At 46.2% G+C, this 16,133-nt stretch overlaps 1 protein-coding gene across 1 annotated transcript in view; it reads right to left on the minus strand.

Annotated features, from left to right (window-relative positions):
• Ano4 (anoctamin 4) overlaps positions 1-15,718 on the minus strand; it is a 308,453-nt gene extending 292,735 nt beyond the window's left edge. Inside the window, exons 1-2 of the mRNA XM_057757919.1 lie at positions 15,624-15,718; positions 5,811-6,062 (exon numbers count right to left, since the gene is read on the minus strand). The gene's annotated coding sequence lies outside the window, so the exon portion shown is untranslated. The remainder of the gene's footprint in view (positions 1-5,810; positions 6,063-15,623) is intronic.
• Between the last annotated feature and the right edge of the window lie 415 nt (positions 15,719-16,133).

Here is a 16,133-nt window from a genome sequence, read left to right on the forward strand (position 1 = left end):
ATCATACACGGTGATAACCACACACCCTGCTCCTCACAAAGGCCTGCCTTTTCTCACCGAGAGCCCTTCTGTGCGCTCCCGTTTGGGTTACCATTTATAGCCTCTTAACTGCTTCATGTTAATCACCTGATGTGAGCCATCTCGGGGTCTGCCAGCTGTTCTGGATGCTGCCCGTACTGGATCCAGCTAACTCTCTCTTGAAGGACTGACCTCAAAGAGCAAGTCTCAAGGCCGTGTCCCTTTCTTGTGGCCGCTTGTATCCAGACAACGAGGGGAGGACACCAAGGCCTTGTTATAGGACACCGGAGCATGGTCCGAGTTCCAGATCTCCCTTGCAGTTTTCTGAGGTCTTTTTTGTACAGTACCATTTCTCAAAAATTACCCGTGTTCAGGCATCTTCCTTTACCCTCCTACCCACATGCACGTGCACACACACACACAGACAGAGACACATACACACACATACACACACACACACACATATATACACAGACTCTTCCCAAGGACTACTTCAGTAAGCTTCGTGCATGTATCTCTGGAACTCAGACTCAGTTTCCAGTGAACTGGGGCTAAGACAGCTAAGATTGCTCTTGAGTCAGTTGCCATGCTTGTTGGAAAATTTGTTTCCCTGTCTAAACAATGTCTACAGGAGAGTCAGGGCACGTAACTCACGAGTCAGCTACTCCTGGTCACAGGGTATATGCAGACCTTCCACTTGCAGTTGTTGGATGAAGCAAATGTCCTTTCTGGAAGGCCGTTTTAGAAACTCAGAGGCCATGCTTTGATACAGATAACGTTGCCTGAGCTCTTTATGATCATTCATATCTTTCACCTGCCTGTGTGGTTATCCTACATACTTTAGCATGATATTTTTTTTAAATCTGTGTCTCATATTAGTTCCACATCCTGAGACCCGAAGCACAGACGTCACCCAGGAAAAAGCTAGAAACACAGGCTGTACCACCAACTCCCCAGGCCAGCTGAAGGAGGATCTGCAATTTAACAAAATCTCCAGTTTTCTGTGTTTGTGACAATGTGTGAGAATTACTCATTCAAACCATAGAGTTTCCACCTTCGTTTTAAAGACTCTAGTCTTCTTAGTGATGAATCAATATCTAAATGAATGTATACGAGTCAAAACCTGATGCTGGGAGTCTCCAATGCTGTGTCTGAGGCACCATCTGCACTGCTTGGTTGGGAGTGTGATGGGTGAGCTGTTTCTGGTTGTGGCATTTCTCACTGCGGCAGGAAGGAGATTCAGTTTGATGTGCAAGTCCCCTCGGTGTGCTGTGATTACCATTAATGAATAAAGAAACTGCTTTGAACATATAGCAAGGCAAACTTAGACAGGCAGGGAAAGCTAGGCTGAATGCTGGGAGTAAGAAGGGCAGAGTCAGAGAGAAGCCATAGAGCCATCAGAGTCAGACATGCTGAAACTTTGTCGGTAAGCCACTGCCATGTGGTGATACACAGATTAATAGAAATGGGTTAAATTAATATGTAAGAGATTAGCCAATAAGCAGCTAGAGCTAATGGGCCAAGCAGTGTTTTAATATAGCTTCTGTGTGGTTATTTTGGTTCTGGGTGGCTGGGACAAACAAGCGGCCTCCTCCTGCATCCGTTTTTATTGCATTGGAAAATGCGCATGGCATCCACTCACTTGTGTGCCATAGACCATTGTCCCCAAGTGTCACCAAGGTCTGTAACCCAGACCCTGTTCCCAACAACAAACCGCACCTCTGAATGGTGCAGGTTCAGACGACAGGGTGAACCCAACTCTCACGGAGCATCGTAAAGTTTAATTCTGAAACATGTCATCCGAAGGCAGTTTGAACTCAAGTTTTTCAGTTTCTTATCATAATTCTCAAGGAACTTCATAACCATTATCATTTAATTGACTCTGTCCCCATGTGCCATTCCATTTGTCCCTGGATTCGCTTTCTAAGACAAAATAATGACCATACAAGGAGCAGGAAATGACAGAATCGTGCTAGACTTGGAAACTGAATGGCACGGCTCTGAATTATGAAAAGAAGAGTCTAATTTAGGGAAACAGGAAACCTGAACAAAACTCAGTGATTTGCTTCTCATAGCCAACTCTTCCGTCAAATGAATATTTGAAATCATTCTCCTACAGGCAGACCCCAACCTGTATCACAGACGGCTCTCTAACAAGGCCAGATTACTCTGCATCCCAGACCTCATGAGTATCTCGAGTTACAGGGTCATGATTAAAGGCATCCAACCTCTGAAATTTTAGCTTCTCCGTGTTTCCTTTGGCATCGATCTGGAAAGTATCTGGGTCACGATTTGTTGAAAGATACTGGGTTCATGCTATTAACTGGGCACTTGTTTTAAGACATTAGGCAAACTCATTACATCACCGCCCATAGGCACGACTTGAGAATCCAGAGCTCACACACATTTCTCTATCTATTAGAATGCCCCAATAGGGAACCAGCAAGGGAGAAAAAGTATTTCCCATCTCATGCCAAGATATAAGAGCTCTGCCCAGACTTACGGTGCACAAGGTAAATGAAACCAAGAGCAGTCATCTCACACTTGAGGGCCTTCCACCAAAGAGGATACTCAGGAACCCCACAAAAGTCCCAGAATTCACTAATGTTCTCTTTCTAAAACCTAACCGTAGTAGCAGACCAGTAAAGGGAAAGGGGGAAGACATAGGAGCTTGGAGAAGGGCTGTACATGACAGGAGGAACAAGTTCTCGTATATTCTTACACATAGAGAGGCTGAGAGTTCAGCAACAGAAGAAATCTTATTAATATCATGATTTCAGAGCGTAAACTGGGGACTGTAAAGAAAGAACAGGGGTTAAGGATGTGACTTTCATCTTAGGAGAAAAGTAGTTGTATCTTGGGGGGAGGGGATTCTTCAGACTGTAAGGCCCAGTCTGCAAAAGACACCTACAGTAATGGGGAACCAACTGGTTAAAGCCCACGAACCCACTGTCAGTGAGTTAGTTACTAGAATCCTTTTACCAGGTAGTGATTCAGAGAGCAAGGCCACTTAGTGTAAGTTAGTCGATCTCAACTGAGATGACTTTACTCTCTGAGGGGACATCTGGCGATGCCAAGAGATAGTTTTACTTGTTACAACCGACACAGATTGGGAACAAGACAGAGACACATCTATTATCCCACAGCTGATAGAGCAATCCCAAAAGTTAGTCACTGCTCACATCAAAATACCCAGGGTACCAAAGCTGGTATAAGTGAAGAAGAAAAGGCTCACGTGCAGCCTGAGGTGTGGTTCAGGGTGACATAAATGACACACTGAAAGATGACGGGGAAAATGGGCAGGGTAAATTCGTTACCATGTTGAGGGGAAGCCCTGAAATGAAGAGAATTATAGGCATTTGTTTTGTTTTTTTGAAAACCTGTTCGTTAAAAATAGCAACCTCCTTCCCCAAATCAGATTGCTTCTGCACACACCACTCTTTGGGAAGGACAAAGGGCCAGCTGATGGGGGATGTGAAATGTTCGCCTGGCAGCTTCTGTTTCCTTCTCCTCTGTGCAGAAAAATGCCACAACCTTCCTTACTGTGGCCACAAAAGGCATGCGATTCCTTCAACTATTATTGAACTAGAGCAAGCACGGTCATTTTTCTTCACAATAAACTCAAACTCCTGAGGCTGGAGGGATGGCTCAGCAGTTAAGAGCACTGACTGCCCTTGGAGAGGACCGGCATTCAATTCTCAGCATCCATGCTGTCACCAACAACTGTCTTCTAACTCTATTTCTGGGGGATCTTACATCCTTGGCCTCCGCGAGCACCTGCTAGCACACAGTGCATATGCACACACTCAGGAACACGAACACACACACACACACACAAATTAATTAGTTAATTTAAAAACCAAACTCCCCGAAATTTTTTAGCTTTAGACACAGATTTCTCTACAAAAGTGACATTCAGTGAGGATGATCAGAAAGAAGGCTACGTCCGCGCAAGTGGTCCTTAACACTCTGTAGATTTCAAATGAGCAATTTCATCAAAGACTTTGGGGGAATGGTCTCATGGTAAGTGAGGAAGGCGAGCAAGCAAAACCCCAGGAGGGGCAGTCTGTAGCGCGCAGGTCACTGAGGATCACCCTGCGCTGTGTATGCAGACCTTGGGGTAGGGCCAAGGGGTCCCCAGGTTTACCAAGTGGCATTTGATTTGATGCCTTTGACCACCTGGAACTTTTGCAACATCAGCACCTTGTCTCTAGGTGGCAGCATCTGTGAGCTGTTGCTGATCTGGCCAAGGACCCCCATCGTGCAAAGATTTATTTCCTGAACAGGGCTTAAACACTGGACTTGGGGACCTTATCTCTAAGGGTTGTGGCTACAGAAGAAAATACAGCACCATAGATTTTTACATCAATTAAATCTCCACTTCAGACTTTAGAAGTAAGGACAGCAAGTGTACCATCTTTGTATAGGCGGAACTTTTTGCAGCTGGCTTCAAATGAGGCAGGTCATAAATTTTTTTTGCCTTGGCTGTTTATGCTATGGCTTCCCAAGATCACATAGATCGTTGGTCAGCAAAACGTTTCTGAAAAGGGACCAGAGAGTAAATATAATAGGTATTCTGGGCTATAAAATTTGTTACAGATTCTTGAGTCTGCATCGTTATGTAAAAATTATCATAGAGCATGCAAAAATAAAAGACTGGCTGTATTCAACAAGACCTGGTGGAAGAAACTAAAAGTCAGACTTTATGTAATTTTCATGAGTCATAAAATATTATTATTAAATTTCCCAACCTCTTTTTTTTTAAGATTTATTTATTATGTATACAACATTCTGTCTCCGTGTATGCCCGCATGCCAGAAGAGGGCGCCAAATCTCATTACAGATGGTTGTGAGCCACCATGTGGTTGCTGGGAATTGAACTCAGGACCTTTGGAAGAGCAGGCATGCTCTTAACCGCTGAGCCATCTCTCCAGCCCCTCCTCCCAACCTCTTAAGATGTAAAAAATACTACTTTTTATTTTTTTGAAATTATAATCACAACATTTCTCCTTTTCCTCTCCTCCCTCCAAATCCTCCCGTATATCTCCATGCTCTCTTTCAAACTCATGACTTCTTTGTTCAATAATTGTTGCTATATGCAGAAATGTATATGTGTATTTGTGTGTGTGTGTATAAAATAAAGCTACTTGCATACTTGCATGCATGTTTTCAGGACTGACCACTTGATACTGGATGACCAGTTGGTGTGCTCTTCCCTGGGGAAGACTATGTCTCCTTCTCTCAGCACTTCTTAGTTGCCTCGAGTCTTTAGTGCTGAGGCCTCACGGTCTTTCCCCCATCGACTTTAGCATGTCAACTGTCCTTGGTCATCTCATGTTTAGGCAGCCATGGGACTTTATAGGTTTAAAACAAATAAATAACTGTTCCTAATTCTTTAGCCATTCAAAAGCAGGAAGCTGGCTGACAAGATTTCGCCCATGGGCAAAGGTTTTCAAGAGCCCAGACACAGGGGTCTTGGTGGGGTAAAGTGACTGACTCTAAGATATTCGAAAAGAAATTGAACAGCAAAAAGCCACACGCTGTTCTTAGAACCCCGACTCGAAGCCGATTCCTAGAAAAGGTGTTACCAAATGGAATAACACTTCAGTCCCTCATTTCCAAGCACAACCTCCCTTCCGGTCCGGCTAAACGATTAAACACGGGGAACATGGAGACACCGTACGGGTCCAGAGCATCACACACGCAGAGGCATAGGAGCGGTGTGCTCAGCAGAGAAATGCATCCCAGAGCCATCTATATGCCAAGCCCTCCAAAGAGGCCATCACTCCTACCTGTGGTGTCCTGACTCAGGGTTTCCTGGCTGCTGCTGCTGTAGGAAGGCACTGGGGTGATGGACAGCGAGGCTGGACAAGACAGGGGTGTGGCCAGGTCAGCTTTGCGAGGGAAGGACTGGTGATACACAGGGATGCCCGCATCTTTGGAGAGGAAGAGGGGTAGATCTGACGGGAGGGTGGGTCTGCCTTGCACATAGGGGTTTTTCCAGTGGGTGAGTCCAATTGCAACAGGTCCAGCCACGTCATAGCCTGTTGAGAAAAACAGATCAGGTCAGTAACCACAGTCGAAAACCTTATACACTGTTGCTTTTAGCATTTCTCAAAGGTCTTAAGTTGCGAGTCAACTCAACCGCCATTTGAAATGATGCGTGCTCACCATAAACAGACAGCTGTTGACACACTTGATGAACTATGTGCATCTTATCACATTAAACACATACCGTGTATTCAGTGCTCAGTTTTTGCCTTCTACGTACCATAACAAAGCAGATAAAAGTTGTGACCATGAAGGATTTTTGGTGACTGTGTGTGTGCCACAGTTGTCCACAGAGGCCCAACAATCATGTCCAATTCCAAGCAGTTGGAGTTACGGGCGATTGTGTGCCACCAAACGTGGGTGCTGGGAACCAACTTACATCCTCAGGAAGAGCAGCAAACACTCTTAACTGCTGAGTCATCCCTCCAGCCCCTGTGGAAGGTCATCTATATGCTAGACACTTTACATAGCCAGTCTCTAACCCAAACAGCAAGTGTAAAGGACACTAGGAACTATTTCAGCTTTGTGGACGATAAAAATGCGAGCAGTTTTTCCTAGATTAAGTAGCCCACAAGCACCAAAGGCAGAATGAAAGTCCAGGGGTGTCTGAATCCAAAACTATAACTAACCACAATACAAACAGGATGAAATAAACATCAACAGTAGAATAGAAACTTCCCCTCGGGAGCTCAGGGAAGAGAGCCATCCATGTAGGGGAAGTGAGGCCATAATGAAAGATGAGGCGCACGCCTTTAATCCCAGCACTCAGGAGACAGAGGCAGGAGGATCTCTGTGAGTTTGACACCAGCCTGGTCCAGAAGAGCAAGTTCCAGGACAGACTCTAAACCTACAGAAAAACCCTGCCTCGGGGGGGGCGGGGAGAAGGAGGAGGAGGAGGAAGAGGAGGAGGAGGAGGAGGAGGAGGAGGAGGAGGAGGAGGAGGAGGAGGAGGAGGAGGAGGAGGAGAAGGAGAAGAAGAAGAAGAAGAAGAAGAAGAAGAAGAAGAAGGTGACATTTAACACAGCCTTTATAGACAGAGTTGGCATCTAGAAACCTGTGGGAGAAATATATCATGTGAAAATATTTTGTTTATTCCACCTGTTTTAGGGTTTCTACTGCTGAGACAAAACACCATGACCAAAAGGCAAGCTGGGGAGGAAAGGGTTTATTAAGCTCACACTTCAGCATTGCTGTTCATCAATGAAGGAAGTCAGGACAGGAACTCAAACAGGGCAGGATCCTGGAGACAGGAGCTGATGCAGAGGCCATGGAGGGGAGCTGCTTACTGGCTTGTTCCCATGGCTTGCTTAGCCCACTTTTTTATTATAGAACCCAGGACCACCCACCATGGGCTGCACCCTCTCCCATCAATCACCAATTGAGAAAGCGCCTTACAGCTGGATCTCGAGGAGGCATTTCCTCACTGAGGCTCCTTCCTCTGATGACTCTAGCTTGTGTCAAGTTGATAAAATTTAAAGTAAAATACGAAGTGACTGAAATCTAAATCTAAAGCATTCTCTTTCTGACTTCTCATTTAAAAAAAAAAAACCCTCTTGATCTTCTCATGAATATTAAACAAGGCTGCGCCATCTCACCACACGGCAGTTGTCAGGAAGAGCAGCGCGAGTCCCACCTCCTGTACGCGGAGACTGAGCTCAATCTGCCACAGTCCCCACACGCCCTAACACCTCACCCCAGCTTCCGTCACCCATCCGCTGTGCCTGCCTGGCCTCCTCAGGCTTTTGCATCGGAAACTTAGGTACAGACCACGGGAAGGTAATGTGTATGCCGTCTGAAGGAAATACACAATGCAAAGAACGGGTTAATATAAGACATGCCAAGATACAGGGGCTAGATTTTATCTGGAAGGCAAAGCAAAACAAGGCACTTAAAGGTCCATAAAGCAGGAATTTTGTCATGATTGTGTTAATGTGTGTGAAGGCGTCAGAACCATCACTTCCTCTTGATCACCCCTTCCAGGAAGCTACTGGTTTCCCCACACTGAATTAGCATGGTGAGGTGATGCCTACTGAAAGGTGCTTGTGTACAGGGACCGGAGGTGTGTAGGAAGAAATTCCTGGTGTGGGAAGGACAGATCGAGAGTCCCAGCAAGACAAAAGGGGCTGGAAAGGAAATTGCACAGACTGACCATCTGTTTGCTCTATCTGACACCAAGCTAGACACCACTCAGACATAGACTCCCACCACCCTGACCCTACCCACACTTTACAGACGAGCCCTACTCCTCACTGTGAGCAGAGGCTCCCTTGAAATGGAAGCTGCATCAGCTGACTTCAAAATTCCTTTCTACTCCTTCTCTACTGGGCTTTTGTTCTCACTTCCCTCCTACAAGTTCCTAAGTTCCTAGCCACTTGGTTCAGGGCTGACACTGAATTCTCTCAATCGCCCCACCACAGGGCAGCAGAGAGAAAGGCGTGGAACAGAGGCCATGTGAAGGTCATTAAAAGATCCAAGCACTGGTGTCAGTAAAGAAAAAGAAGTGCAGAGACTCGACCACAGAGACACAAGGAAAATAAGTACAGAGACACGGCCATGGAGACACGAGAAAAAGGAGCACAGAGACACAGCCACAAAGACATGAAGAAAAGAAGTGTAGGGACACAGCCACAGAGACACGGCCAAAGAGACATGGCCACAGAGACACAGCCACAGAGACATGAGGAAAAGAAGCGCAGAGACACGGCCACAAGGACACGAGAAAAAGGAACCTGCAGCTACCTGCTAACTCTGTGGTGGTTTGCATAAAGATGTCGTGTCCCCCACCCCCACCCCCACGCCACCAGGATCAGATATTTGGATATTTGTTCCCCAGTTGGTGACTCTGTTTGGGGAACTGTAGAACTTTAGGGAGGTGGAGCCTCGCGGAGGAAGTACACTCCAGGAGCGGGCCTTGAGGGTCTACAGTCTTTCCTCACCTCCAGCTCCTGTTTTCTGCTTAGCGCCTGAGGTTGAGGATGTGTGCTCTTGGTGGCCCATTCCTGCCACCATGCCTCTCTGCCGTGACGGACCCTTAGCCCTCTAGAAACGGAGTTCTCAACCTGTGGGTCACAACCCCTTTAGGGGTCGCATATCAGTTAACCTGCACATCAAATATTTACATTATGATTCATAACAGTAGCAAAGTTACACTTAGGAGATCGCAACAACCTAATTTTAAGGTTGGGGGTCACTGCAGCATGAGGAGCTGTATTAAGGGGTCACAGCGTTAAGAAGGCTGAGAACCACTGCTCTCGAACCATGAGGCCAATTAAACACTTTCTTCTCTACGTTGCCTTGGTCATGATGCTTTTTATCACAGCAACAGAACAGAAACTAATACACTGTCTCTCACTGACAAGATGTCGGAGAAGGACTACGACAGAGAGGCTGGGAATCTCTTCAGCCCAATGGCAATGGTCAGAGGGTCTGGGCTTTGCCAGGCTTGAGGAAAGCCAGGTATGTCTTGAGACATCAGACTCGAGCTTTAGTGAAAACAGTTGTGTAAACACGTCTGACAGGAAACTTGAAAAATGGCTCACAAGACCTCAACCCTAGACAAAGAACCACAAAGGAACACTGAAGGAGAAACAGCCTTCCCCAGGGAAGCATACACCAATCCGTGATCAGTACCAAATGGTCAGCCCTGAAAACATGCATACAAGTCTCTTTCTTTCCCTTCCACCTTCTCAAGTCCTTCTTTACCAAGAACAGAGCACACGGTAAAAATGTGTTTAGGGCTCTAGAAGGGTCCCTTAATTTAAGAATGGGAAGTATTATAAATATAAACAAAGAGACACTGCCACTCGGCAAATAAGCAAGGAGGTCATTTTGTTAAGTGAAAGAAGCAGCCAGGCACGGACAGGAAAATCCTGCGTGACCTCATTTATCCGCACCATCTCTAAGGAAGAAAAGTCAAATGATGTCAGCTACTCAGAAACAGGGAGTAAGACGTAGTTCAGGGGAACAGGAGGAAGGAATGGGGAGATGCAGATCAAAGAACACCACGTTTTAGTTATTAAAGATAAATAAATCCACTACATAGGGTCTAGAGCTAATGGCACTGTATTATACACTGCAAATTCGTTAGAAGACGAGATATTAGCCTCATGCACCATACACAGAATCAAGGGAAACTGGGAGCCAATAGCTATGCTAACTTTCTTAATTATCATCTGATTATATGTATATTATTATACTGTATATCTTGTATATATAAAATATTAAATTGCAGACAATAAATATCTACCTAAAACACATACTGTCAAATTTACCATAACTGTAACTATGTATTCAACATAACTCTATGTATATTTTCTTCCTTCAAAAACAACTTTTGAACATTCTAAATAACCTTGAACTCTAAAATTTCAGGTTTTACCAGTTCCTATACGAAATCATCGCGAATACTTAGCAATTTTTAATGTTGAAAAGAAACTGTTCTACATGACTGAGGGTTTTTCTAACGTTTGCTCCAGAAATGAAGTCCACTAGCAAATATTTTAATCCATTTCATTGATACAAATGAGCTATAATAAGAGTCACGTAATTATGATCAAATGTAAATGGGACACTCTAAATTCAGACGCAGCAATGAGGTCAAAGTATTTTGCGGGGAGGGAGTCAACCAAAAGAACAGCTGGCATCAAAGAGGCAAGTAGCAGGAATGTCACACCAGGGGCCGGCCCATGCTCCTTCCTGCCTCATCAGTGTTGCCGAGGGAAAGGCGGCAACAGGCGGGTCTCAGTTCTCTTTATGTACAACGGGCAAAAATAAGAATAAAGAAAACAAACAAAAGTTCAGCATCAACATTCCTTGCCAGAGTCAAAACTGTGAAGAAAAGCACAGAAAGTATGCCCGGGGCTGTCTGCAGTTCTTGGAGAGAATGCTGGTATTCATCACCTCGGCGGTTCATACACGTTTAATACGTGGGTGAGAACTACCATAAAATATGGAGCTGGAGAGATGGCTCAGTGGTTAAGAGCACTGACTGCTCCTCCAGAGGTCCTGAGTTCAATTCCCAGCAACCACACGGTGGCTCACAACCATCTGCAATGAGATCTGGTGCCCTCTTCTGGCCTGTAGGCAGACAAGCAGACAGAACACTGTATACATACTAAAAAATTAATATATAAAAAAATATGGAGTTGGCCAAGAGTCAAGACATATTTAAGGGTTTTGGAAGAGTGGTTTTCCTGGGCCTGGATTCTTTCTGACACTTCTGCTCCAGCAGTTCATGTGGGCACTAATCTATAAGTCCTGTGCCTTAGACAGAATCCTCACACATAAGGCTTCTGTGCAAGGTGACTACTCCCTAAGACAGTGGTTCTCAACCTTCCCAATGCTGTGTGTGACCCTTTAATACAGTCCCTCATTTTGTGGAAACCTCCAACGGTGAAATTATTTCCCTGCTACTTCGTAACTGTAATTTTCTACTGTTATCAATAGTAATGTAAATATCCATGTTTTTTCACGGTCTTAGGTGAGCCCTGTGAGAGGGTCATTCGACTCTGAGGGGGTCATGAAACACAGGTTGAGAAACTCTGCTCGAAGAATTGTACAGGGGACGAAGAAAACACAGAACTGTTCAAACAACTCGTTAAATGACTCAAATAAAGGTGTCCTGCTTGTGGTACTGTGTGTCTAGGGTTGTTAGGCGTTTTCTCTGTTTGCCTGAACTTTGGCCAGATTCTGGGTTGTGGTAGCTGCCTCTGCAGAATCTTGTGCATTTTCTACCTTCAACAGCCTTGACTCTATCTTGGGGAATCAGTCCCACCCCCTGAGAAGCCATGTGGCTCACGACGGGTGATTTCATCCTCACACACCAGAGTCTCAAACAGACTTATCTCGACAGGAATGAGGTTGGCTGATTTTCTCAGGGATGGTCACAGGACCCCATAAACCAGATGATACAAGTCAGGTCTGTAGAGGCCCCTCAAGCAGAGGCCTGAGGAGACACCGTGCTCCCTCTCTGCACGGTGGTTGCCGCCATGAGGATGAAGTCAGGGAGAAGGCAGAGAGGAGCAGGCCTCTCACAGCATTTCAGAAGAACAAGTCAGCCCCTGGCCTCCTTCTGTTAATGAGATAATAAGCTCCTTAAGGTCTTGGCCAACCAGGGACCTGAAGCAGGAGTCCTTTGGTTACATCATTGCCTTTGGAGGAGATAAAACATCTGCTATCCCCGCCTGCCCTTCAGAGAGTAGATTTGCAGAGCTCCTGTGACCAGGTGTCACAAAGCATACAGCTTAACACCGCACACTTTTTTACTGTTGCACAGTTCTGGGAAGCAGGAATCTGAAGTGAGGTGTTGCCGGACCACGCAGCCTCTGAAAGCTCCACCAGAGAATCTGGTCCTTCCCTTTCTCTTGGGTTCTTATGCTACTAGAATTTTTGCTCAGCCAACAGACATCTTACTCCACTGTCCCATGGCATTGCCCCTTATAACTCTGGAACCCCTCTCATACCAGTGGATTAGGGCCCATAGGTAAGCAAGTATGATGTCATCAACCTGATGACATTCACGGAGGCCCTACTTCCAACACGTATGCGCATTCACAGACACAGAAGACTGGAACTTCAACATACCTTGTGGGAGACACAGTATAACCCATACATCCTGGCATGGTAACTACAGCTCCTAGACCAAGAAAGGGCGTTTGTCCCTGCGTGCAAGATGCCAAGTAACAGGAGTGCTATCCAACAGAAGCCAGGTTACCTATGTTCAAACCCCAGTTCTCACTACCAATGAGTCTAGAGGTGATCGCGTAACCTCCTAAAGGGTCTCAGTTTCCTCATCTATACAGTGGGGGCAGTAATGGCATCTACCTCAGGACTCTGTGAGTATTAAATAAAGGAACACAGGAAAAGGACTCGAAACAGCACTTGGGGAAAACCTTCTCCCGAAGTGTCTTGTACTGTGCCTCTCTCCCAGCCACTCCTCCAGTTCCATTGGAAGTGTCTTCATTCACAGCCCACGGGCCACCAATCCTTACTTAGCGTTTTGCAACGTGAACAAGTGTAGGGTTGTCGCCACAGCTGACGGTGACCTCTGCCTTGCTCTGGGTTTTCAGGAAATGTGCTTGTTACATCCTCTTACCTTGGTTCTTCCTTCTCCCATGTCTGGGTTTCCCTCTTGGCCCCCTGCACACCCAATTTAGAGACTCTTGCTCTCATGATTGCAAACAACCCCCAAAGACTCAGCCAGTCTCTCTCTCTGAAGACAGTGCCTGGAGATTCAGCCTCTGGCCACAATTCCAATTCCCTACAAGGGGTTCTAAGGGGTTGCATGCACAGCTCACAAGCAAACTCCAATGTCTGTACCCAGCGCATCTAAACTGTATTTGCTGTATCCTTTGCCTACCTCCCGTATCTCCGACAATGGCTAGATTCAGCACCCCAGAGCGCACTTGCCCACCCTCAGACTCAGTCAGGGGCCACCCTCACACACCATCCTATCCCTCTCTCTCCGGATGTGCCTCTTGACCCTACGCCCCTGGCTTACTACTGTCTCATGTAAAGACTAGTCACAGCCAGTAACTGGCCCAGGACACAAGATTCTCCCACGGGAAACACAGCAAGCTCACTCTATCAAAATCCTCTCTCGTGCGGGTCACTCAGCTTCTGGCTCTGTGACTGCAGGCCCTCCCTCTGTGGCTCCTGCTGCTTGAAACATTCTAAGTATCTGGTAGTTTCAAACTAGCTCTGAAGGGCAAGGTCTAGAAGATATTTTTAATGTCGTTATCCTTCATTTTAAAGGAAATCAGTAAAAAAAAAATTCATATTCTGCACCAAGTTCTTCCTTTTCATTTTAGTGCTTGCCTCTGCTTTGGTGTCTGAATGAAGTGATGCCGGTCCACAGACTTCATCAGAGGCAAGGGGCAAATAAAGATTCAGGGACCTCATGCCAGTGAGCAGTCACAGTTTCTCAAGTAGGTTAGACAGGCGACAAAAGGGCAAACCCTTCATAAAACACCGAGGAGTACGGTGCGGGGGTCAAAGGTCTTCATAGTGTGACTACATGCAACCACTGGCAAGCAACAATTGCATCCCAACAAAGTCAGAGGCCACACCTTATTCAACTCACCAGGGGGGCGGGGGCTATTTTGCTTTTATAGCATCTTTAAATGCAACGTGATTTGTGTGCCTATTTATAGCAGAAGGCGTCTACGTTTGGTTTTATGTCCAAATATACTCGTGCAACTTCATAATCCAAAGAACTGAAATCCGCTTTACGGGCTCATTGTTATCTTATAGAGCTCCCCAGCGGGGCAGTTAGAAAGCCACAGCCTAGCGTCTCAGGGCACAGGCAGACTTGTACGGAAACCCTGGGCATGTTAATAACTGGATAAAGGATCAAAAGAAATCAAGTCTCCTAATCTGTATGGTGGAGGAACGCTGGTACCTTCTCACAGAGCTCCTGCCGGGTAAAATGGTGAGAATGGGAAGCCAGCAGCCGCTGACAGATACAAACAAACACAAGTCGTGATTACGACTATTTTGTTTTTTTTTAAGCTGCTGCCTGAGATTCTGGACTCAAGAACATTTTGAAAGAAGTGGAGAGGGCAGCCTCAGCAAACAGAAAAATAAAGGTTAGTCTTCCCCTTTAGGGCACAATAAATACACTGAAGCTTGAGAAGCAAAGGAAGTAGGAGAGAGTTCGGGGCACACACTGAGCTCTGCCCACAAACTGTGGGTTCCGTGGGCTTTGAGGCGGGCAGGGAAGAGAGCGGCATGCCCGATCTGCGGACATCAGATTCCCAGTGTCACATGCTGCAGGGGGTGGAGATGGTATTTCTTAGAAGGAAGGGACAGGGTGGCTAGTACACACAGAATTCCTCAGACCACAGAATACCTTACGGCCGGCTGAAAGTAAAAATCTGAATCGGTGCCAAAGGCCATCCGAGGAGGTGGAGAACATTATGTCCGTCTGGGTCTCTTTCGCCCAGAACCTAACAGAGAGTCTGGCTTTGGGTTTTTAGTATGGCACTGAATACCTGCTTCCCATGATCTTCAGAGCAGAAAGGACACACCTTTACTCCAAGAATTAGTAGGGGGAAAAAATTCAGGTAGTGTTTCATGACGTCGGTTTCCTTGTTGCAGTTACAGAAGGTTTCTTTCTAAAAGAATATTTCTTAATACTCCAAAGGTATTGGAACGGACCTTAGTTGTGATATGAAGTTCAGGGGACACACCAACCAAAGTGCTAAAGCAAATGTCTCGTTTTGGTTTCGAGACTGGGTTTCTCTGTGACTTTGAAGCCTGTCTTGGAACTCTCTCTGTGTAGACCAGGCTGGTCTCTAACTCATAGAGATCCACCTGTCTCTGCCTCCTTAGTTCTGGGATTAAAGGCGTGCGCCAGAGTAAATCAAACAAATGTTCGAAACTTATTAAAGCAGGACAAGACAGTAGACTAGTTTTTCCAACTCCTTTCCATGGCAGCAAGCATCCACAAGAGGGCGCCCCAGGAAGCGAGCCCGCCAGCAATCTCTCGCAGGAACATTTTCTTCCTAAGCCACCCAAGTTACCCGTGTTATATAATCGTCGCGGCAATCGCTCACCTATGGTGATCTGGCTGACACAGCTGTAGTAGCTGCCCGTTGTTGCTGACGACAGGTTATAACTCGCACTGCTCACGTCCTTGTCTGTCAAGAGATAGGACAAGAAGGTTAGCTTCACGGTTGCCATGACCACGACGCAAGCTGGTGACGGAGAAAAATAATAAAGCCAGCTCTGCGTCTGTGACGACACAGGTGCTCTCGTACGCATCCGCTGGCTCGTGGGCATTCGTGGGCATTGAGCTCCACGGAGTTCTTTAACTTGTTCAAGCTGTTCAACGCCTTTCAGTATTATCGTCTCCACCTGAACAGAGCAGCTTCTCGGGCTGACCTGAGGCACCAGGAGCTGAGGTACAGCTCCTAAGAATTGCATCCGCCACAGAAAACGTACACCTGGTCCAGAAGGCCGAAGGTGTGGAATCTGCTGGCTCAAAGTCAGACCTAAAGCGTAGCCAGCGCGTCTACCTGCCCTAAAGGTGTCACTTCAGATTCTCTCTCAAGTCTTCACTAGCC

This window comes from Chionomys nivalis, chromosome 25 (assembly GCF_950005125.1).
Source record: "Chionomys nivalis chromosome 25, mChiNiv1.1, whole genome shotgun sequence".
NCBI classification, from domain to species: Eukaryota; Metazoa; Chordata; class Mammalia; order Rodentia; family Cricetidae; genus Chionomys; species Chionomys nivalis.